Below are 23,368 nucleotides of genomic sequence, written 5' to 3'. Positions count from 1 at the left end.
CGCCGGAAGTGACGTCTTGTTCTGCGGCAAGAACGAAGACTGCCGTGAGTGCAATGGCCATTAAAGGGACAGATGGATTGGCATCGGTCTCTTTATTTTTCCAACTCCACTTCCTTCGTCGATTCCAGCGTATACTCAGGTAAGTGCTGCAGCTGTTAAAAAAGAGCAGCATCGATCCTCCGCTCTCGGTCCCAGCTGCTCAATTTCCGTACCAGACCAGCTTCCTCATTTTTCGGAAAGCACGAGTTTTCATTAAGGGGGCAAATTCAGACACAGCTCCCTGCATGTGTATGCTTCGTACGTGTTAAAATGAAGGCCTGCGTTGCAATGTGTGTGTATTATGTGTGTTTGATGTTTGTCTGTATCAGCCTGCCTGCTTGTTTAATATGCACCTTTTTGTGTTTGAGCATGTGTATTTTTGTGTATGTGTGACGTAGTGCGTGCCTGTGTAAGTTGTGGAAAATTGCAAAAAGCCTAAAAAATGTGTTTTACAGCAAGTTCTTCGCCGTAAGGTAAAATAAATTACTGCCCGTATATTGTAGGTCCCATGTTGGTTCCAAGTGCACCTGCGTGTATTCTCGACCAAATGGAACAGTTTTCGATCTACTGAAAAGTTGTCATTCAAAGAAGGCTAAACACATTTATTTATGTGAATATTGTATATTGTTGAGCATTACTTGTGTCCTTGCAACTTGTAATTACTAAAACATTGGCAGTTTTCATGGATGCGTTTCAAAGCATAAGGATACATTTATTTATTTTTATTTATTTTAGCAATTTGTAAAGCGCCTGGTGACCCGAGGGCATCCCCGCGCTGTAATCTTGAAGGCGAACCTGAGGGCAGAGGGGGGGATTTTTTTTTTATTTAGGGAACAACCTCGTTTTCAATTGCTTCCTGAACATCAAGTGATTAGATTCCAGTCGAAGGGTACGGGGAAGAGCGTTCCATCTCGTGGATGCATTGATCGAGAAGCGGCGGCCTCCCGTACGTGTCTTCCTATATCTAGGGACAATGGCCAGGTTCTCCTTCTCCGACCGGAGCGACCTGGGGACTTTGTAAGGAGTAACCAGGTATCTTAGGATATTTGGGCCGGAACCATTAAGCAGCTTGTGCGCAGTGCAGAGGGTCTTGAAATCGACCCTTTGGCGGATTGGAAGCCAGTGAAGAGCCTGGATTGCTGGCCTGGCTGATACTCTGGAGGGGAGATTCCAAAGTAGCCGGTCGGCTGCATTCTGCGTTCGCTGGAGTTTGGACAGGGTAGCTTCTGGAGCTCCGAGGTATATCATGTTGCAATAGTCCAGCCGTGCGAGCACCAGGCCCTGGACTAGGAGTTTCCTGGATAGGGGCGGGAGTAGTGGGAGGATCTTCCGGATGGAGCGCATTAGACCAAAGCAGGTCCCCGCTGTCTTGGTAGCTTGAGACTTCATCGACAGCTCGGGCTCTAGCCATACTCCTAGGGTTTTAATTTCCTGTTTCGAGGTGGGGATTTCCCCGAAGACGGCTGGCCAAACCGAAGGAGGGATGGTGGACCACTGCTTGCCCAGCAACATGACCTCGGTCTTTGACCCGTTTAATTTTAGTGCTGATTCACACATCCAGGTGTGAATATTTTTAAGGCAGTTTTGTAGATTGTCAGGGTGTTTGTCCAGTTGGGAAAGTGAGACGACTAGTTGGGTGTCGTCTGCGTAGCTTACTATTTTAATCCCGAAGGGGGTGACCACATCCTCAAGGGGAGCCATGTAAGCATTGAATAAAGTTGGGCTTAATGAGGACCCCTGGGGGACCCCGCTCGTGAGGGGGAGGGTGGCAGAGTGGAAGTTGCCATCCCACACCTGGAACGAGCGCCCTGAGAGGAAAGACTCTATCCAATTGAGCGCCGAACTTGCAATCCCTGCCGCAGCTAGCCGATGAAGAAGGACACAATGGTTAACTGTGTCGAAGGCTGCGCTTAAATCCAGGAGGATCACTGCCACTGATCCTCCTGAATCCAGGATGCATCTCGCCTCCTCGATGACGGCGAGGAGAGCGGAGTCCGTGCCATGACCTGGGCGGAAACCCGTCTGGGACTGCCGTAGGATGTTATTGGCTTCTAAGTACCGTGACAGTTGGCCATTGACCAATTTCTCGGCCACCTTGCTGATACAGGGGAGGAGTGAAATGGGTCGGTAGTTCGCCATGTCTGTGGGGTCAAGTTGGGGTTTCTTTAGAAGTGCTTTAATGATTGCACTTTTCCAGCTGGGGGGGACCGAGCCTTGGGAGAGTGATATGTTTATGAGCTCCGTAATTGTGGGCACTACGACTGGGGCTACAGTTTTGAGAAATCTGATCGGAGCGGGATCTAAAGGGGATCCGCTTTTCATTTTGATCAAAGTGGATTCTACCTCGTCTCTTGTTACTGCTTTAAAGGAGGTGAGCTGGGGAGACAGACTGTTTTCTGAGTAATTAGTGGAATCCTCAGTGTTCATGTTGTTCGGTAGGCTAAGAGGGGGCAAAGATGTTAGGATGCGGTCGATTTTAGCATTGAAGTAGTTGGCCAGCTCATTACTTCTGTCCACCGGGGGTGTGTTAGACGAGGGTGGAACAGGTTTTTTCAGTAACTCTTTAACGATGAGATAGGATTCCCTAGCCGAGTTAGTAGCATTTTTAATCCTGGTGTCATAATGAGAGGCTTTGGCGAGTTTCAGAGAAACTTTGTATGTTCTCACCGATTGCTGATACGCAACTTTGCTTGCGTGCTGCCAGTCTTTCCTCCATATCCGTTCTGCTTTTTTACAGTGTTTACGGAGGGTCCGGAGTTCCGGAGTGTACCACGGGGCAGATCCTAGTTTATCGTTCTTATTCTCGCGGGTTTTTATTGGGAGGATGGAGTCTAGAGAAGTGGTAATCCATGCTCTGAATTTACTGTCCGCAGTGGTCGGGTCTTCCGAGGGGGTCGGGATAGATGAGTTCAGTATTCTGGCCCAATCCTTTGTGGATATTCTAGCCCATGCTCTATCCTTAATATAGGTGGTGGGTTTGTGGAGTTTCTTGGGGACTCCTGGGAGGCAGAAAGGAACCATGAAATGGTCCGTCCATGGGAGAGGAAGGGACTCCGTGACTTGAAGAGTGATGTCATTCGTGAACACTGGATCAAGCAGATGGCCTTTGGAGTGCGTAGCACCGGAGTTAGTTAGGTGGAGGCCAAAAGCCGCCAGTTCTCCAATCAAGTCGACCGCTCCTATGTCTAGGGGGTCATCGAAATGGATGTTAAGGTCCCCTAGTATGGAGAAGTTGGGGGTGGCGTGTGCTTGAGATGCAATAGTCTCAAGGAGTGCTCTAGCAAAAGTGCTCGTATGGCCGGGGGGACGGTAGATTAGGAGTCCAGCTAGTGTGTGGGTCGGACCTACGTAGATGGTAAATTGGAGGCTTTCGGAGTCCGTGATATGGGCGTCGTTGATTCTGCAGGTGAGGTGGTCACGGTGAATAATCGCCAAGCCTCCTCCTCTACCCAAAGGGCGGGGCTGGGATTGCACCAGGAAGCCTGGGGGAGTAGCTAGAATGACGTCTGAGTCCGAGTGGTCTGTAAGCCATGTTTCAGAGAGAAACATGATATCAAGCTCATGATCCTCTATAAGATGGTTAATTAGCAGTGCGTGTCTGGGGAGAGAACGACAGTTCAAAGTGGCTAGTTTAAGAGCTGTGGGCAAAGCAGGTCGGCTGGGGAGTATGAGCTGGGCAGGGCGGCAGCGAGTGCAGGTAGTGTATGGTCCTTCAAGATCATGTATATAATTGCATGCTGTGTCAGTGGGGGGTCTAAGGCTAAGGAGATCCCGGCGTGAATAGTTTACCACAGAGGCAGCCAGTTCCGGCAGGGGTTCCGGCCCTTAGCCCGGCTGTGCGCGGACAGGCGCAGACGGGCTTGCCTTAGGCTTCAAATAACTTAGCAGTTGTAATGCTGGTTCCTTATTTTGTTTGCTATTTGTGTAATTGAGAGGCCTGGTTGCCTGTGGCGATTGAGGTTTACGCCCTATTTAGGAAACGTAGTCTGATGCATTCCAACATCTTGCAATATCTACTTTCGCAAAACAGGCTATCATTCTGGTTTCGTTCCATGTGCATGCAATGTTTTTAACTCGTTTGTATATATTATTGAGATGGGGCCAATTACGTATTCCCTGTTTGCGCTAATTTACCTTGACCGCTAAGATCTCTGTAAAAATGAAGCAGGTCTTGTTACATCTGCCACTATCGATCCCAGCCATATATTATCCAGTTACAACCTGACCTACTGCTAAAGTACTGAGGCAGAGGGATCGAGCCCTGAGATAAATCACAATATCTCTCTCTCCTTGCGCGCTCTCTCCCTTCTCGCTTCTAGCATTCAACTGCCTCGGATCATGTGTTAAATATTTATATGGTGAAAGCACGCACAAGTTGCAGTAACGTGTGCCTTCTCCATTGATTGAGATCCTATAAGAGGTTTCCCCATGCCCTCTTCTCGTTTGAACTGCGGGTACTGCATGTGTCAACGAGGTATCGGATCCCTTTATATTAAATTGCATCTCTTACCAAACTTCCAAACACCTCTGGCAAAACACTTATAAGGTCCCAGAGGGGAGACCTATTGGCTATGCCAATGCTTTTGCTCTATGTATTTGCCATTGTAATGCCTTTTGTTTCATTTATAAAGCCATTACATATTGCACAATTAACGTACAATACTACTAGCAAAGCTAATATATTTAGCTTAATAAAAGGTGAAACCTATTGCATTTTTAACGCTTGTCCTTTCATGTTGGGGGTGCCGGTGGGCAGAGGGTAGCAGGCATCTGACTCTCTATGCATCTGTGGGGATAGGTAACTTGATTTCCCGTCACAAACCCCAGTGTGAAAGTTCACTTATTGATAGTTCTTCTATTTCTCTCATAATGCCTCTACTATGCTATTACTATTTGTCCTGAGCAGCAAGACCCAAGCATACACTCTGGCTCTCCAAAAATAAAGTTGATTATTAGGTAATTTCCTCAATGGCCTTCAGTGCATGCCCAAACACTTCTTTGTAGTCCAAAATCTAGGCATATTAGATAGAAATTGCACCAGGTCAGTGTACTTCTTGGGGTGCTTTTCTCCAATTAAATCTGTTAATCAGTTTGATATGCTTTGTATTTTACCTTTGAAACTTAAACCACATACAAACTAATTCCTGATTTTTATATCTAGCAGGACATAATCATGGCTTCATTCAACGTCCTGTTTTTCACTCGCAATCATGCTGTGTGTGTTCGAAAAGATGGTGACTTCCTGCTTTTGGACAATCCTGGGGAAGTTCTTTGTAAATGGCTGGTCGAAAATGTAGATGAAACTGGTCGGCCAATCACCGAAGAGAGATATTTTAAAGCTATGATTCTGTTCCAATCATCTGGTAAGCACAATAAGTAAACCTTTATAATAAGTTTGCAACTGCAGGATAACGGTACAAATTACCAACCTGTTTCAGTAAAAACCTACATTTGTGATTAATTAATCCAATAATGGACAGGAAAAAGAACATGCCTGTCCCCACATATGCCTTGGATTGCTCTCCAGAGACAAATGTAACACTTATGAAAAGGACTGAAACGTTTAGCTTGTGGCACTACTATAAGGCAGCCATTTTTGGATAAACTATTTTATTTAGGCAACTTTTTTCAGGAGGTTCAAGTTCAGGCTTACAATGTGTACTGTCTATTAAGGAAAACTTACTTACTTGGTTATGGATAGATTGTACATTTGTCCTTTATTATCAATACCTCTTTATTTATATATTATGGCTAGAGCGTGAAGATATATTGCAAGTGGTCAATGTGTTCTTTTCTGTTTTGAAGTTTATATGTAAATATATATTTTTTTCCCTTTCTTTTTTTTTAGTGAAGAAACAGTGTCTTAATGATTCAGGATATTTTTCAAGAGATAATTGCAAGCTATTCTGGCACAACAGAGGGTCTAAAACAGGTGTTACTTCAAAGGGCACTGGAGAAAACGCAGATGTTAATGGACTGTGGCAATCGGGGAAGCGCTGGTAGACTTAAGAGGGTGTTACGCGAACTACAAGAGGAAGAAATTGCAGAGGAAAGATGCAAGGACAAAAAAGCCAAGCAGAGTGGACTGGATTATATAAGAGTTGGTAACAAAGCTCATGCTGAAAGCACAACTTCTCAGCCTGGTGATGCAAGATCACGGATGAATTTGCAGAAACTTGACAACCTGGCCCTTTTAGCAGGGATGGCTAGTGTCCTTCATCAAAAATCCACAACTAAAAATGATGCATCAGACCGTGAAAATGAACTTGTCTTGGAGTCTCCGCTTAAATCCAAATATCAAGGGCAAAACCATGCCTCCCTTTTACCACGTCATCCTAGAGCAGACTTCTTCAAACTGTGGGGCGCGCCATCATCTCAGGGGGGGGCGCGCACTCCACCTGAAAATCTCATCTTTTGTTTTCAAATGTCCCAAGTCGGCTCGAAAGTATGTTTACGTTCTGCATTTTTTCCCCATTTCACATGGGGCTTTTGGATTGGCTAACTCATGCACAGCAGCCAATCAGCACTTGTAACATCATCACTGACGTTACACTAATGAAGAAGAAAGCATTTAGGGCAGGAAGTTCCGCAAAATCAGGTGCATAAAGCTCCTTAATTAATTCTTTTACTTTTTGGGTAGTGTGGGGTTTCTGCACTACTGCCACTGCCTTTTACTTCCTTTGGTTGCTGTCCTGTCCTGTCGAGGTTATCTTGAACTGAGATCTGCATTTTGCTTCCGATGTGAAGAATTGTTTTGCTGATACACTTATGTTCTCCTGCTGCTGTCGGAAGTTTGAAAGTTAACCACCAGTTTATTTGCAGCGTTCGTGCAAATATTCTTTCGCTGAAAACATTCTTTTGATGTTTTAGAAGTCCGGGAAGAGGTGGGTGGGGGGAGGAGGGTGGGGTAGGGGAGAGAGGGCAATTCACGGCTCCAGCTGTTAGTTTTAAATATACATTGCACTGGAGCACGACGTGCTCATTCTTTTGTAATTCAAAGAAACCTCCCTGGGGGTTTCAGCAAGCCCTGTCAGGAACAGAGGAGTGTTTCTTATCTGGGAGCCTTGTAAAGGTCTTCTCGGTACCCCGATTTTGCAAGGTATGGTGAACAGAAACTGCAATATTCTGTTTCTGTACACGTTATTTTTTTTCTCGATGTAATTGGATGCATCAAGTAAAATGGATGTGGGAGAGGGGAGGGAAGCTTGAAGCGAATGTCTGTACGCCCTCGTAATGTTATCAGCAAACTCTAGCGCTCGTATTCAGCAGGTAATTTAAATCCAATCTATTTAGAAAGGGCCTGTGGCTCTCCAGACCTCCACCCTCCCTCCATTTCACATGCATGCCTGCCATGGACTTTTCATTTACAAATCAGCAATGTGTTGTCTTCAGTTCGACCAACTAATCCGGACCCGGTCTGCACTACAACTCCCAGAATGCATCATGGAGTTAATGAAAGTGAGCTGATTAGCACTGGTCACACCAAGTCACTTGGCAGGAAATATTGAAATATTTCTTGTTAGACCTAAATATAGTAATTTGATTTATTCAGCCTCGGTGTATTGTGCGGTAGAGAGAGGGAGCGAGAGAGAGAGGGAGCGAGAGAGAGAGGGAGCGAGAGAGAGAGGGAGCGAGAGAGAGAGAGAGGGAGCGAGAGAGAGAGGGAGCGAGAGAGAGAGGGAGCGAGAGAGAGAGGGAGCGAGAGAGAGAGGGAGCGAGAGAGAGAGGGAGCGAGAGAGAGAGAGAGAGGGAGCGAGAGAGAGAGGGAGGGAGGGAGCGAGAGAGAGGGAGCGAGAGAGAGAGAGAGCGAGAGAGAGAGGGAGCGAGAGAGCGAGAGAGAGAGCGAGAGAGAGAGAGGGAGCGAGAGAGAGGGAGCGAGAGAGAGAGAGAGAGCGAGAGAGCGCGAGAGAGAGAGAAAGAATATTAGCAAATTCCTTTTATGCCGCGCGTGATCAGGCTCCAGCCTACAGTCAGTGGGTGTCAGTTGTACAGTGTCTCAGATTACAACACATTCAGTTACTCACTGTGCTAAGGTGACATTGGTCAGATCGCCATTGCAGGAAGAGAGTGTAAATCATGATCTACTGTTCGACTGACTTGGTATGCTATGAAAATGTGCTTTTACTGGCACAGTCACTTTGCTCAAATGGTCCATATATTTATGTTTCCCTCATCTTCACTGCTTGATTTTGCTCGTGAGAAGGTGTCACTCATACTCACAATTATGCTGAAATTATGAAAAAGCCCCACATAGCATTCTTAAACCTTGGCACACCAATGCAGAGAAAGGTAATTTAAAGAAATTTGCAATGGGACATGATGTGCCCATACTGCAGTAGTGTAAAGAAACCTCTCTGGGGGTTTCAGCAAGGTCCGTAGAAACAGAGCAAGGGAGAAACAATCTCTGTGTGCCCAATTATAGACAAGAAAAACCTGGAGCACAGCACCTTCTCCTGTTCAAAGAGATTTTCATTTTTACATTATTACAAGAACTCTTATATCCAAATGAGCATCACCAATTCACTCTTAGGCAGCCACTTGTGTCCAGACAAAATAACAACACAAGAGAGCAAATACATTTTATTTTCAGGAAGTAAAGCAAGCGTGCCTCATCCTCACAGAATCTGTACAAACAGCACAACTGCTATCAAAACTCTTTTGCCTTTCAGGTCGTCCTATTTATGTGAGATTGGGTTTATTTATTTTATTTATATTTTTTAAGTTTTATATAGCGCTAGCTTGACCCGTAGGTATCAGAGCGCTTTACAAACACACAGTAAACAGCAGAAGGATATTACATTACATAGTAGGCAGTAAGAAAGCAAACCACAGAACAAAATACAGCATGGTAGATAAATATGCAGTGGAGCGGAGGGGGGGGGGGGGCAATAAAAGAAATAGGTGAGAGTGACATAGTCCGGTCACCACTATTCTTGAATGTCCAGATAGGGAGGAGACAACTCGGATAAGGAGGACTAGGTTAGTTGACGTTGGTCATGAAAGTATTAATGACCAACTTAAATAATAACGGTGACTGCAGCCAGACTTTGGAATGCGCTCCCGTTAACAATTAGATCGAGTCAATCCCTTCTCCACTTGAGGAAACTGTTGAAGACGTGGTTGTTTAGCCAGTAAGGAGTCCATTCAGCAACATGCTGTCACCTTCAGAGACCCTAAGTGAAATCTTAGCGCCAAGACGCCCACGGGCATATGTATGCGCTTTACAAATTGTAATAATAAATAAATAAATATTTGTTTAGGAGATGGAGTTTCAGGTCCCTTTTAAATCAGGAGAAGGAGGGGTTGCATCTAAGGACTCCAGGGAGAGCGTTCCATATCCTGTGCGTGTTGCCAGAAAACGATCGGTATTGGGTGGTTTTATTTTTCAATTTTGGAGGAGTAAGGAGTGAGTTGGAGCTTCTTAGTGTTCTGGATTGACCTGCTCTACTCATTTTGTTATTTAAGTCTCAGCACTTGCGGTATTAAAGACTAAGTACCGTTCAAGACTGGATGTGGATGGCTGTAGCGAAAATCCATCCACAGATTAACCGTCTCTGTGGCGAAAAACAGGCACACCCGTCACATTAATGTTGGTAGTGTTATAATCAATCTATGTCATGTGTAAAACTAAGCATCCTAGTAAAAGAAATTTGCACTGATTTTATCTTGGAAAATTGTGTTTTGGGCTATGTAATAAGCCTCTGTCATTTAACCACACTCACTCACAAACCTGTAGTTTACTAAACACTCTTATAGTGTTGAAGATTATTTGCCGGATATGGCCGGGATATGCGGGTGGCGGTCAAATATGTAGTGTACCAGATTTCAGAAATTTCTGTCAGGTGGTGGGGGGGCCCGACATTAAAAAAAATTCAGCTGGGGGGGCTCAACCTACAAAAGTTTGAAGACCTCTGTCCTAGAGTAATCAACACTCATTCTGAAAATATAATGGGGCCAGTCTGATGTAATCAATAGCCATCCTGAAGCTGTCATAGGATCATCCAGGAATAATCCACACTCATCCAGAAATTGTCATGGGATCATTCCAGAGTAATCCACTTCCATCCTGGAGCAGTTATAGGATTATCCTGGAATAATTGACAGTCATCCTTAAATTAGCTAGAACCCATCCTGGAGTAATTCTCCCTCATCCTGAAGTTGTCAATTAGTATTCGTGGAGTTGTAAAAGGTAATCACTCCCTGCCAGTAGAAGTCATCAGAACACCATCCTACTGTCGTTTTTGTGATTAGTCTAGGTTCGTCATCACATTTACATTTTTTGTCCTACAGGCATACTTCAGGATGGCTTGGGATGACTTCCCCAGATAATTGCAGGAATAGCCTGACTGTAATCATCAGATGAGTCCAGAATGACTCCAGGATGATCTTCCTTTTTGACATGGGCGGTTGCTGTCATTCACAAATATGCCATCACTTACACATACTGCCCCCAGTTAAAGGCATAGTGCCGCTTGCCTCCACAAACCGAATACAACACACCAAAAACGACAGACGGGAGACGGCCCGTACTTCACCTCAAAGGCACATAACTTCAGGTAAAAACACTGTGCCTCAATCCAGCCCAGACATAGTGGCCACAATGTGCAGCACGTATTGGGACAAATACACACACTATCCCAAACACCCACAAACGAAACTACCCACAAGAAAAGACACTTCCCCATCTCCACATAAAATGATTCCAGCACAGCACCCGCCTCTGCCTAACACCGCCTGCCCACAGACTGCACGCCAACTGTACGCTATGCTTTCTGTACTATGCCTTACAGCACAGCCATTCTAAATATATCACAGTGAAACATGACACTTTGCCTTGGGCAGGTTTGTTTTTACAGCTTTCCATGAGAGCTACATTAATGCGAGTAGCTGCCCGATACTTACTTGGACCGTCCGGGCATTCGGTCCCCTGCCCGCCGCCCGTTGTTGATCTTCAAACCGATGTCATTTATTTGCCTGCAATTGTAGCACTTCCGAGTCGTCTGGGAGTGGGCGGTGATACCACAGCGTAAGGTTACCTCGGATTGGAGCACTGGAATGATTTTAGCCAATCCTAGTCCATCGCACAGGATTCCAAAGTGCCGATTGGCTATGGAATCCACACTTGCTTCTGTCTGGGCCGCTCCACACCAGTGGGCGGGTGCAGCTTGCCCGGTTGGAGCGGACTGAGCCTGCTTGGTGTGGATCACCTGAGGAGTTAGTCACGAGCCAGGCAATGACAGCTTGTGTTTGGCCGTGTTGGCACGTGCCGTCCTGCTGTGGTGGGAAGGGAGGTCAAGGGTTCGGGGGCGAGTAGAGCTCTAGGGTGATCGATGCGGCTGACCGACTTCCACGATTTCGGTTTTCCCGTTCATATCGGCTCTGTCTTTTCCAGTCCCCTTACTCTCCTGTTGCCTGTCTTTCTATCCCGAGTCTGTCTCCTGCCACCCTCTGTCGTTCATTCGATTTCGTTCTGCTGCTCTTAAGAAAGTGCTTAAATCAGTGAAATTGATTTGACCTTTTTACTTTTTAAAAGGTCGTCCTTTCGTCATACTTTAAAGCACCACAGCTGTGGAACTTCGTCCCGCACAAGTCGATAAAGGCACAGAGACCCTATTTATCCCCTTCTACATTGCCATCAACTGACTACGATCACTGCATCATTGCTAAATTATAAGATAAAACACTGCAGCCTCTTACCAATTATTAGAACGTCAACGTCCAAAAGCCGACAAAGGAGACTCCCCAGGCGTAAATCCACTTTTCCACCCCAACTTAAAACGATGATCCAAACACTGCCTTCCTCCTTTACCAAACACAAAACACCGGCCGTCAACAGGTTGATCGACAACTCTAAGCTCTGTGTTTTTTTCCCTTTCCTTTACAGCCAATAAACCTTAAACATATAACAGCAGAGAATAGGAAAATGTCTATTGTTGGCAAACATTTTCTTACATACTTGAACATGCACTTCACCGCTGCTTCATTTAAAGGTCTCTGCGTTTTCTCCCTGCCATCTGGCATGTGTGTCCTTTCATTGCTGCTGTCTCAGTTTCTATGCAGAAACTTCCTCCTAAGTTCGCCTATGTGAGCAGTTTCCTCCCTGGCCACGAATCTCTCATCTTGAAGCAATTAGTTTCAGGTTCCGTCCGGTGCGGTGGGGTCTTCTCTGGGGTCTGCCTTCCTCTTTTTAAAATTATTTTCTCTCCATTGCCTGCCTGGGTGTACCAGTTGAATCAACGTTCACAAATAGCTTCCCGCCTGTTACATTCCTCTCCATGTCAAACTCAGGGTGTAGCTTCCTTCCCTCCTGACCTCGTAGCAGGCTTGATAGTCTTAGGTTTCTATTCCCTTCCTAGACCGCCTCTGTCTCCTCCCCCGTTAACCCTTTTCTTTGGCCACATTAATGAACAAATTGTCCAGCGGTTTGTGCCACCTTATACACTTACATACCTCTTCCTTAGTCAGCCTCTGACTGGCCTGCCAGTCATGGGCAGAGTGTGAATCTAGCTCCCCAGTGCCCATACCAGACGGGAGTTCCAACCCCTGGCCTATGTAATTCCTGTGAGGCTCCAATTAACCACGCCTCCAACTTCTTTTTTTTTTTTTTGAGTTTATTTAAAATATGTAAACAGCAAAAGACAAAGGGGGACAATACTATAATGGGGACACTGTTTACAAATATGATAATATGAAGATATATTAAGAATTACAATGTGAATATGGGAAAGGGAAGGAGGGAAAAAGCAATGCATACATATTAACTGGACGAAAATTCATTTAATGAATGATAATTCAGCTTAAAAGCGTGTAGACATTTCATGGTTCTAACTTTAGAATAATAAGCATGTAATTAAAACACAGAAAGGTAATGGGCAAATAACCTAAGCAGGTTTCTGGGTCTTATCATGAGTTAATATAGTCCTACTAGCGAGTAAACTAGATTTAGATAAAAAACGTAGTAATTGGAAGCCATAGTGAATCTCGTGGTATAGGTGTAACATAGTATCAAGTTTATGATTGAAACATATAGAGTACCACCAAGATTGAAAAGTGACAGCTTGCACGTTTTTCCTGTTAAGAAGTAATCAAACGTGACCTCATTCCCTTCTCTCCTCAATCTGGCAGATGGAGATTTAATAACTCTTTGCTCCTTGACCCCATTTTCTGTACAGCATTTTCCAAGTTCGCCTCTGAATTCTTTGTACTTAATCAGACTCCCGAATTTTCTTTTGTCACGGTCTGGGATTCTTTTAAGGCAGCTTCTAGGGGTTTTATTATTAATTATGTATCACGTAGGAAAAGAGCTAACGAGGCTAAATCATCTCTCTTACTCGCTAACATTAAGCAGCTTGAACTTGCCTATCATGCCTCGAACACTGAATCTTCCCTTAAAGACCTTATTGAAGCTAAAATTTCCTTTAATAAATTCACCACAGATGCTGCGTCAAGCTTACTGAAATGCAACACACGCTATTACGGAGGTCAAAACAAAATGGGAAAATTACTTGCCAACTATTTAAAAATTCGGAAGGAACGAACGAGAATTGAACTAATTAAGTCATCAACTGGGGATGCCTTATTTAAGGATAAAGACATTCTTACTGAATTTATGCATTTCTATAAAAATCTATACACTCCGGAAATTGTTCCCTCTTTGGCTGATATTCTTGCCTATTTCCAGTCTATTTCCCCCCTCCCTCATCTCATGAGACTTCGGGTCTTTGGAATCTGATATCTCCCTTTCGGAAATTTCTCACGCTATTTCCAAATTACGTCACGGTAAAGCCCCCGGCCCCGATGGGTTTACTATTGAGTTTTACAGTCATTTTGCTTCTCTTCTCTTACCCAAACTCTTACTTCTGTTTCAATACTTCCAGGGTTCTGGTTCATCGAGTGGGTCCTTTCAGCAGGCCTTAATTTGTTTAATCCCTAAGGAGGGTAAGGACCATTCTCTTTGTAAAAATTACCGCCCCATCTCCTTAGTGAATACAGACTATAAGATTATGGCTAAAATCCTGGCTCTTCGCCTTGACCCCATATTGCCCACCCTGATTGGTCCTGAACAGTCCGGCTTCGTAAAGGGTCGTCTGGCCTCGGATAACTCCAGGGTCTTTTTCAACATCATGAGTAAAGCCTCTTCTTTAGATACCCCACTAGCAGCTATTTCTCTGGATGCGGAGAAGGCTTTTGATGGAATCGGTTGGGATTTTATGTTTCAGGCTCTCTCTTGGACGGGTATTCCTCCCAAATTCATTTCTCTTATTTCTCTCCTTTACTCCTGTCCCCAAGCGTCGATCTTTGTTAATGGCTTTTCTTTGGATTATTTTCACCTCCAAAGGGGCGTTCGACAGGGCTGCCCCCTTTCCTTTACTATTTGTCCTGGCTCTAGAACCTTTTCTTACCAAAATCCGTCAGGATGAATCTATTTCTGGTTTTCACTTTGCCACCCAGCAAGTCAAACTCTCGGTTTATGCCGATGACATTCTCTTCTATTGCTTGGACCCAGTTTCCTCCCTTCCCTCGTTCTTACAACTGGTCTCCTCCTTCTCCGCTGTTTCAGGATACCGTCTTAATGTAGATAAGTGCGAGATTCTTCCTCTAAATCCTCTATGTCAAAAACATCTCTTTGATATCTCCGGTTTCTCGTGGCAACCAACTAAAATTAAGTATTTAGGTGTTTGGTTTACCCCCTCCTATCGGACACTCTAAAACTAAATTTTGACTATATTTCTAAAAAGTTGGAATCTTCCATTTCCCGCTGGAACCCACTCTTCTTGTCCTGGTGGGGTCGTCTAAATTCAATCAAGATTATGCTCTCGCCTCTTCTATTATATACTATTTCCATGATACCAATTCGCATTCCTGATTGTTATTTTAAAAAGAGCGATTCTATTTTGTTAAAATTTTTGTGGAAGGGTAAGAGACCTCGTATTGCACTCGCTTCCTTGCGGAAGGACAAATCCCTATCCGGGGTCCGATTTCCGGATTTTAGAGCTTATCATCATGCTTTTTCACTTAAACAATCGGCTCGCTGGCTTTCTTCTGATATCCCTTTCTATCCCCCCCTTTGGCTAACTATTAAATCTTCTTTTATTTCTCCCTTTGAGTTTCGTGAACTTTTATCCTTCACCTCCCCTCTGGCTAGTCTCCGCAATCCCATCATTTCTCATTCTCGTAAAGTTCTCTCTCCATACTTATCTTCTTCCTATCCCTCTCTTTCTTCGACTCATGAGCAACCCATCTGGCATAATAAACAACTTTTAATCCGCAACCACACTTTCTTTTGGAAATCTTGGCATTCTCGTGGTCTTCGCTGGATCTCTCAGCTTCTGTCTCACCATCTCCCTCGATCTTTTTCGGGCCTTCGATCTCGATTCTCCTTACCCTCTAGTTCGCGCTAACAATACGACGCTTTACTTCCTGTTCTTACATCTTATCTCACATCTTTACCTCCCTCTAATTCTATTCCCCTCGCTCATCGCTCTATTGCTTCAGTAGTGGATTCCTCCTCCTCTGCTTCTTTTCTATACAACTCGGCTCAATTCTCTGCTGATAGGCCTAAATCAAAAGTCGAATTAGCCTGGGAACGAGACTTTTCTCTTGAATGGTCGATTGCATTGTGGGAAAAGATTTGGTCTAAACTCCATAAAACCTCTAGAGCTGCCAATACAACTCAGACTTTATATTTTATTTATAATCGTACTCTGCTGACCCCTTTCGTTTTGTCCTCTTTCTCCCCAGACACCCTCTCCACATGCTGGTCCTGTCCCAGTTTATCCGCAGATTTGAAACATATGCTTTTTGAATGTCCTCCTATCCTACGGTTTTGGAACTTGGTTTGGCTACAACTTCAGAAAATTTTCCAATTTTGCATCCCTTTTTTTACCCTACTCGCATCTTTTTGGGTTCCCTATCCCCTGCACTTCCCCAATCACATCGATATTATCTCCTTCTTGATCTTTTCATTGCCATTGCTTTCCACCATATCACGTCTAATTGGAAACAAGCCACTAATGTCTCCTTACGTTCATGGTGGAATGCTGTCTGTTTTAATCATAGGTTAGATACTAATTTTGTTTCCCCTGTTTCCCTAGCAATCAAACGTGATCTCCTTTGGCTCCCTTTAGTGAATTATCTTTCCTCCTCTGTCCCGTCCTCAATCACTCATGATGTCCATTCTCTTTTGGTACGCAAACCACCTTAACTTCTCTTGTTGTTACTTGCTTATCCTTTTTGGTAACTTATGTTATTATGCTTACTTTGTCCTTTTTGAATGCTTCATTTTCAATGTAATGGTAGTTTTATCTCTTTTTCTTGTATGTCATTTTTTCTTCCCTTGCCGCTGTATGATTTGATGATTTATCATTCTGATTGTTTCTTCCTCACTCCAGCTATGTTGCGTTTCTTTCTCTGATGTTTAATAAACTCAAACTTAAAAAAAAAGAAGTCATCAAATGTAAGGCAACAGTTAATAGTAGATGACTTTTCTCTGCTCACATTACTTTTGCTCTCTACCGACGAAGGGCTAAATCCAGAAACATGTGTCTAGATAACAGCACTGCCTGTACTAACTTTGGTGAAGAATTACAGCAACTTTGAAAGTAAGCGTTCTGCATTTCCCAGGACGCAATGGGGAGAACTGTGCTGGGACGACAAGCAGTGTGCTCCCACCCCCCTTGTGAACAGTTAATAGTAGGTCTATCAGTTTATAACCTTGAGTGAACTCAGACAAAGCTGGAGCAACGCTACCTAGGAAAATAAACAAAATGGAATGTGGATTTAAAAAATCGTATTCATTTGATTCCAAACTCTTCTCCTAAACAGATGGATATTACGGCAGTCAAAGGGCATGTGTTTTAAATCCGCGTACGAGGAACTGCAAGACCAACAAGATGGGCTTGAGTCTGAAGAGAATCAGTGTAGGTTACCAGGAGTGGGCAATAAACAATGGTAAATGAAAAAAAAAGGATTGTAAAGTATTAACTGCTCTTGTAGATTTATGAATCTTAGTCCTAATTTTGTCCCATAAACCAATAGGCCAGCATTCCAGTAAATCCGCCTCGCATGTTCCCTCAACTATTGACTTATATCTAACAGTAGAGGGGATTATTGCTTCATAGATTGTGGAGGTACAAAAGAGATAGTCACAGTGGAAAATATTCACAATGCATCAACAACCAAAACATGGTCTATGAAATATGACAACACCCGATAGCTCATACAATAAATGATTGTGATTTAATAAATATCACATGGATTGCCAGTAGATCAAAGGCTATAAAGATAGAATATATATCACATTTGACATTTAATAAAACCAGGTTCATGCAATGTGAAGTGATTGGTGTGCAGTTGGGATAAGTGCAAGAGGTGTGTAGAGGGAAGGTGGTGAATATATGTACATCAACAATCAGTGGTGACAACCTATCCTGGCAGATTACTGGCAAACACAAAAATGTGAAATCATAAACGAAAGATGCAGATGTAAATTCTCTGTCATACACTTCATTTGGGCCAATGCAAGGCGAGGATGTGCAAAACACTGGGGTATATGCACCCTGAGCAGGGGGGACTGAGCATACCCGACCTCTTGACCTACTACAAGGTGTTTCAACTACGTTATCTAGTGGAATGGTCTAGACCCGAATCAGAGAAACATTGGATTTTCCAAGATAGGGCGCTTGCGGGAATGTCACTATGGAAGGTCCCATTCCTGAAGAGCGCACAGCGACCACAAGGACTGCTCGGTTCTCCTATTACCAAATCGGTCATGTCGGTTTGGGAAAGAGTAGCTACGGCCAGAGCCCTAACCACATTTCCTTCCCCCTTAACTCCCCTCTTGGGTAATAGCGACTTTACACCTGGCATGCACGCAAAAACTTTTGGAGCATGGCATAACACAGCCTGTACCTCAGTGGGTCATTTATTTGACCTGTCTGGCATCATCCCATTATCACAAATTAAAAGGGACTATATAATATTCCAGACTCTGAAAGGCTGGGATGCCTGCAATTAAGACATTGGGTCCTACAGCCGGGCATGAAGAAACAAGGGAGCAGGCGACTTACCAAATATGAGAAATGGCTCCTCACCTGACAATCTGATAAGGGACTGATATCCGACCTCTACGATATGCTTAGACAGGGCCCATCAAAACAACCATCACCGAGCCAGAAAAGATCGCATGGAGAGTTGGGAGGGGACCTCACTTCAATAGACTGGGAAGGGATATATTTCAGGGCCAGACATACAGCGTATAATGTAAGTCCAATTGGTCGCACACTGCTTGTCCTACCAGCGTGATGCCCCAAAGCATTGTGGTCCATGAAGTAAGCATCAGCGGGTGCGCCTCTTCCAGAGTCTTGAGCAAAAAATCACTGTCGTGTTGGCCATCCCTGGACACGTGTTTCGAGGTTGTTACCTCTCGTCAGCAGGGAATAGGCATATATGTAGGGGTGCTGCGTAGGCTGCCAAAAAATATTCTCAGGTCCAGTACCGCTCGTGGCACGCAGGTGCGTAACCGGCTCGTCAGCCCCACCAGCTCAAGGGAGCTTGAATATAAAAGAAAGTCCAATTGGTCGCACACTGCTTGTCCTACCAGCGTGTTGCCCCAAAGCATTGTGGTCCATGAAGTAAGCATAAGCGGGTGTGCCTCTGCCAGAGTCTTGAGCAAAAAATCACTGTCGCGTTGGCCATCCCTGGACACGTATTTCGAGGTTGTTACCTCTCGTCAGCAGGGAATAGGCATATATGTAGGGGTGCTGCGTAGGCTGCCAAAAAATATTCTCAGGTCCAGTACCGCTCGTGGCACACAGGTGCGTAACCTGGGCTCGTCAGCCCCACCAGCTCAAGGGAGCATGAATATAAAAGAAAGTCCAATTGGTCGCACACTGCTTGTCCTACCAGCGTGTTGCCCCAAAGCATTGTGGTCCATGAAGTAAGCATCAGCGGGAGCGCGTCTGCCAGAATCTTGAGCAAAAAATCACTGTCGCGTTGGCCATCCCTGGACACGTGTTTCGAGGTTGTTACCTCTCGTCGGCAGAGAATAGGCATATATGTAGGGGTGCTGCGTAGGCTGCCAAAAAATATTCTCAGCTCCAGTACCGCTTGTGGCACGCAGGTGCGTAACCCGGGCTCGTCAGCCCCACCAGCTCAAGGGAGCTTGAATATAAAAGAAAGTCCAATTGGTCGCACACTGCTTGTCCTACCAGCGTGTTGCCCCAAAGCATTGTGGTCCATGAAGTAAGCATAAGCGGGTGCGCCTCTGCCAGAGTCTTGAGCAAAAAATCACTGTCGCCTTGGCCATCCCTGGACACGTGTTTCGAGGTTGTTACCTCTCGTCAGCAGGGAATAGGCATATATGTAGGGATGCTGCGTAGGCTGGCAAAAAATATTCTCAAGTCCAGTACCGCTCGTGGCACGCAGGTGCGTAACCCGGGCTCGTCAGCCCCACCAGCTCAAGGGAGCTTGAATATAAAAGAAAGTCCAATTGGTCGCACACTGCTTGTCCTACCAGCGTGTTGCCCCAAAGCATTGTGGTCATGAAGTAAGCATCAGCGGGTGCGCCTCTGCCAGAGTCTTGAGCAAAAAATCACTGTCGCGTTGTCCATCCCTGGACACGTGTTTCGAGGTTGTTACCCCGGGTTACGCACCTGCGTGCCACGAGCGGTACCGGACCTGAGAATATTTTTTGGCAGCCTACGCAGCACCCCTACATATATGCCTATTCCCTGCTGACGAGAGGTAACAACCTCGAAACGCGTGTCCAGGGTTGGCCAACGGACAGTGATTTTTGCTCAAGACTATGGCAGATATATTGTGGGGGTGCCCAACATTGACCACTTACTGGACCACAATCGTGAACACATCGATAAACTATTTGACACACAAATGCCTTGACTCCCAGTGTACGCGATCCTAGGACTCCCTAAGAGTCCACAGAATAGAGTACACCCAGCCATACAACGCATTGTGAGGAACTGACACGCCTTCAGTCTGCCAGACTGGGAGGGGGTGGAGGTGGGTGGGTAGTTTAAGTTGTTTCTTCTTCTTTTTATTTCTTTGCATCGCCTTCACGTGTAGCTAACAATGGATAAACGATTGCTGTATATTTCTGCTTGATGATACAGATATATGTGCTACTATTTTACATCTACGCCACTATGTATTATTGATATCCGTGAGTTCTAAGCACATGTATTGTTTTCTTTCTTCTAAAAAAATACCAATAAAAACACCTTAAATTAAAAAGTAGACACAGTACAATTTCTGAGTTCTGAAATGTTATCCTATCGAAGGAAGAACAAATTCTGCAAACAGGTACAGTACATAGACTTATCGTGCCAATCTCCTGGAGTTAAGGTGAGTGGTGGGCAAGGTCCAAGGCCGCACCAACATTACACCTCCAGTGGCATGAAGGCGGCCGGGTGCAGGGTGCAAATCAGCATCAGGAGCCCAATATGTTTCAATGGGGATCGGTCACTGTAAAAAGAGGCTGCAGGCTCTGGCTAGGAAGCCAGCCTGGATGAACCATCAGTCGGGGCAAGGCTTGGGTGCTCAGGGACATAGGGACACCTGGGGTCCTCTTCTCCATGGCCCGGTGACGACTGATGCGGAGGTGTCTTTAGGCATCGGGTTTTTCTCACGGGAGCAGTCGACGGGGCCTGCGTGCAGAGGCTCAAGCTCTGGAGGGCTGGAGTCTGGTGGCCCATTTCAACTCGGGCTGGAGGTGATGGGTGCAGTGGTGGATTTGGGTGTCGGATTTTGCCGGTTCCCGAGGCCTCAGAGTCTTCGCTTTTGGACTTTCTTCAGAACAGGTCCGCTTTTCACTGGAGGTCTTGAATCTTTTTCCAAGACAGGCAGCCCACCCAAGTTTCTGGAGTCACAGCTGCAGGACAAGTCGACTTTGTGCCTTTTTTGACAAGGAATGCAGACAGGCCAGCTGGGTTGGTACCAGTTCAGCTGCATCTTCTCTCTTCTCGGCTTTTGTGGCTCTTCTGTGTCCTCTCTCTTCTTAGGCCATCAGGATCTGCTTATCTGGTGCCAGGGGCTCCCCCTATGTACTGTATTTAGGGTAGGGGCATTAGGGGCGACTGACCCTTTGGGTCACTACCCCCCGTATTTGATCACTTCCTGTTAGAAGTGGGCATAACCCTGTCGCAGAATTCCTAAGAATGCCATCACAAAAAAGACTACATCTGAGAAATCATGTCCACCTCACAGTAGCTCAACTTAGGGGAATTTCTCACCTGGAGGTGGCATGCCTACCTGACTAGCTCATTTTCCCTCCTGTCCAGGTGCCAAAGGGGCTCTGGATAGGGCGAGGTGGCTTCCCCTCCTGTGAGGGACACCAGATTCGCATTCCAAAGACGGCAGCTTCTTTGAAGCTTGCCGGCCCAAGGAGCCTAATCAGCAGGTCATCCTGTGGGAGGGGGTGTTACACCCTGTTCCAGGACAACATTTTGTTGTTTTGAACCTCCTGAGAGCAAAGGCTCTCACCCAGGAGGTCAGAACAGTTTCTCAGGTGGCAGGCTGTCAAACCAGTCAGCAAGTACACCAGAGGCTGGTAGTTTTTCAGGGGGCACCTCTGGGTGCACGTATTAGTAAATCCACCACTGGCATTAGTTGGTTTACCAATTAAAGATGTTTGATACCAAACACCCCTATTTTCAGTGAAGCCATCATGTAGCTGGGGAACTTGTTTTCATCAGTGTCCAGCCCATGTTCTGAAATGACTTCTTCTACTTGTACTGGCAGTAATAGGATTGACCAGCACAGGGTATATCTGGTCATGCAGGTATTCCCTCACATGTAATATTCAATACCGTGCCTTAGGGCTGTTAGGCCCTGCTCTAGAGGTAACTTACAAAAATTTACACGTAGTGTTAGAGACATGGCACACATGGATGTGTGATATGTCATGTTTTCACTTTTGTCTGCACCAAGACATGCAGCCTGCAATGACGGTCTTGCATGTGCTTGGTGAGGGGTCCCTTAGGGTAGCACAATTCGTGCTGCAGCCCTATGGACCCTCTTTCGTACCTCAGGCCCTAGGTACTGGGGTACGATTTATTAGGGACTTACAAAGGGTGCTAAAGATTGTGCCAATTGGGGGAACAATTGTACAGCATTTATCTTCTCAAAATGAGCAGAGAATTCAACGAGGAGAACCGTCTAGTCCAGGGGTTTTTCCTTTTTGTTTTTTTTTATAAGCGCTACATCATTAATGATATCAGTTAAAGTGATATCCCTCTCTAAAGATTTAAAATCAACATGAGGAGCTTGTGGAGAATCAATATTTTGGAAGAAAGTAGATCTGTCTGATGGAGGGGGATTTTTGTCTGGGGTATATAAATGTTTATAAAACTAAACAAATTCATTTGGAATATCTATATCCCTAAGAATTACCTCTTCAGTGCTATTAATTAAATAATCGTTTTTTAGTGTTCTTTTCTAACATTCAAGTAGTTGGTAAGTAGATTTCCCATCTTATTCTGGACTCCATAGTAGCAGGTGCTGCTTTTTTAATAAATAGGTAAAAGCAGCATTAGTGGAAAGGCTATTACATTTTAACTTAGCCTCAACTGGATCCTGTAATGAGACTTAATTTTTTGAATGATGAAATGTGTATTTACCTTTTGTATTCTATCGAAACGATTATTTAATTGGGTTTTCATTAGTTCCTTTTAGTGTGATACGTCATTTATGATGAAACCGCAAGCTGTTTCCTTCTCAGGAAGCGCAACCAGAATCTAGAATTTACTGCCTCCAAATCTGTACACAACTACCTCGCTGACGACTTTCAAAACAGACCTGAAAGACCTTCTCTTCCAACAGTACTTTAGCAAATACACTGTAATCAACTCTTGGCTCAGGCCATTATACTACCTCAACCTTTTTACGGTTGTATATTCTTCCTCACCCTTTTTGCAGCCATATAAACCTTTTTACGGTTGTATATTCTTCCTCACCCTTTTTTAAGCCATATATACCTTTGTAAACTTTGTATACAACCTCAAACTTTTTACGGCTTTTGTACATTCTGTTTTATGTAATGATTTACCTTATATTTTCAACCTTTGTACTAACTTATAATTGTATTGTCTATCTTAATCCATCTGTAACTTCCATGTAACAAAATATTTCACCTGTATAGCTATATAAATGCATAAATGAAGAGAGATGCCTGCTTCTCTTAGTAATTGCTTGATGAAGTAATAACGTCTATTACATAAGATGCCGGGAACCAATGAGCGCCTCATTGAATACTATATTACATACATGGAACAGCTGGTATCTCTCCTTGATGACCTGTACAAGACTGTGCTCC

The 23,368-nt window shown here is 44.7% G+C and overlaps 1 long non-coding RNA gene across 2 annotated transcripts; it reads left to right on the top strand.

Annotated features, from left to right (window-relative positions):
- Nucleotides 1-7: 7 nt before the first annotated feature.
- Nucleotides 8-9,699, top strand: LOC144770419 (uncharacterized). Of its 2 annotated transcripts, none has more exons than XR_013598887.1 (3): nt 8-139; nt 5,201-5,402; nt 5,888-9,699. It is a non-coding gene; the product is annotated as an uncharacterized LOC144770419 (long non-coding RNA). The 2 variants fall into 2 exon arrangements; XR_013598888.1 differs by having other exon boundaries at nt 25-139; nt 5,204-5,402.
- The last annotated feature ends 13,669 nt before the right edge of the window (nt 9,700-23,368 follow it).

Source organism: Lissotriton helveticus, chromosome 7, assembly GCF_964261635.1.
Source record: "Lissotriton helveticus chromosome 7, aLisHel1.1, whole genome shotgun sequence".
NCBI lineage: Eukaryota > Metazoa > Chordata > Amphibia > Caudata > Salamandridae > Lissotriton > Lissotriton helveticus.
The sequence above is the reverse complement of the archived record's forward strand: the minus strand, read 5'-3'. Positions and strand labels throughout refer to the sequence as shown.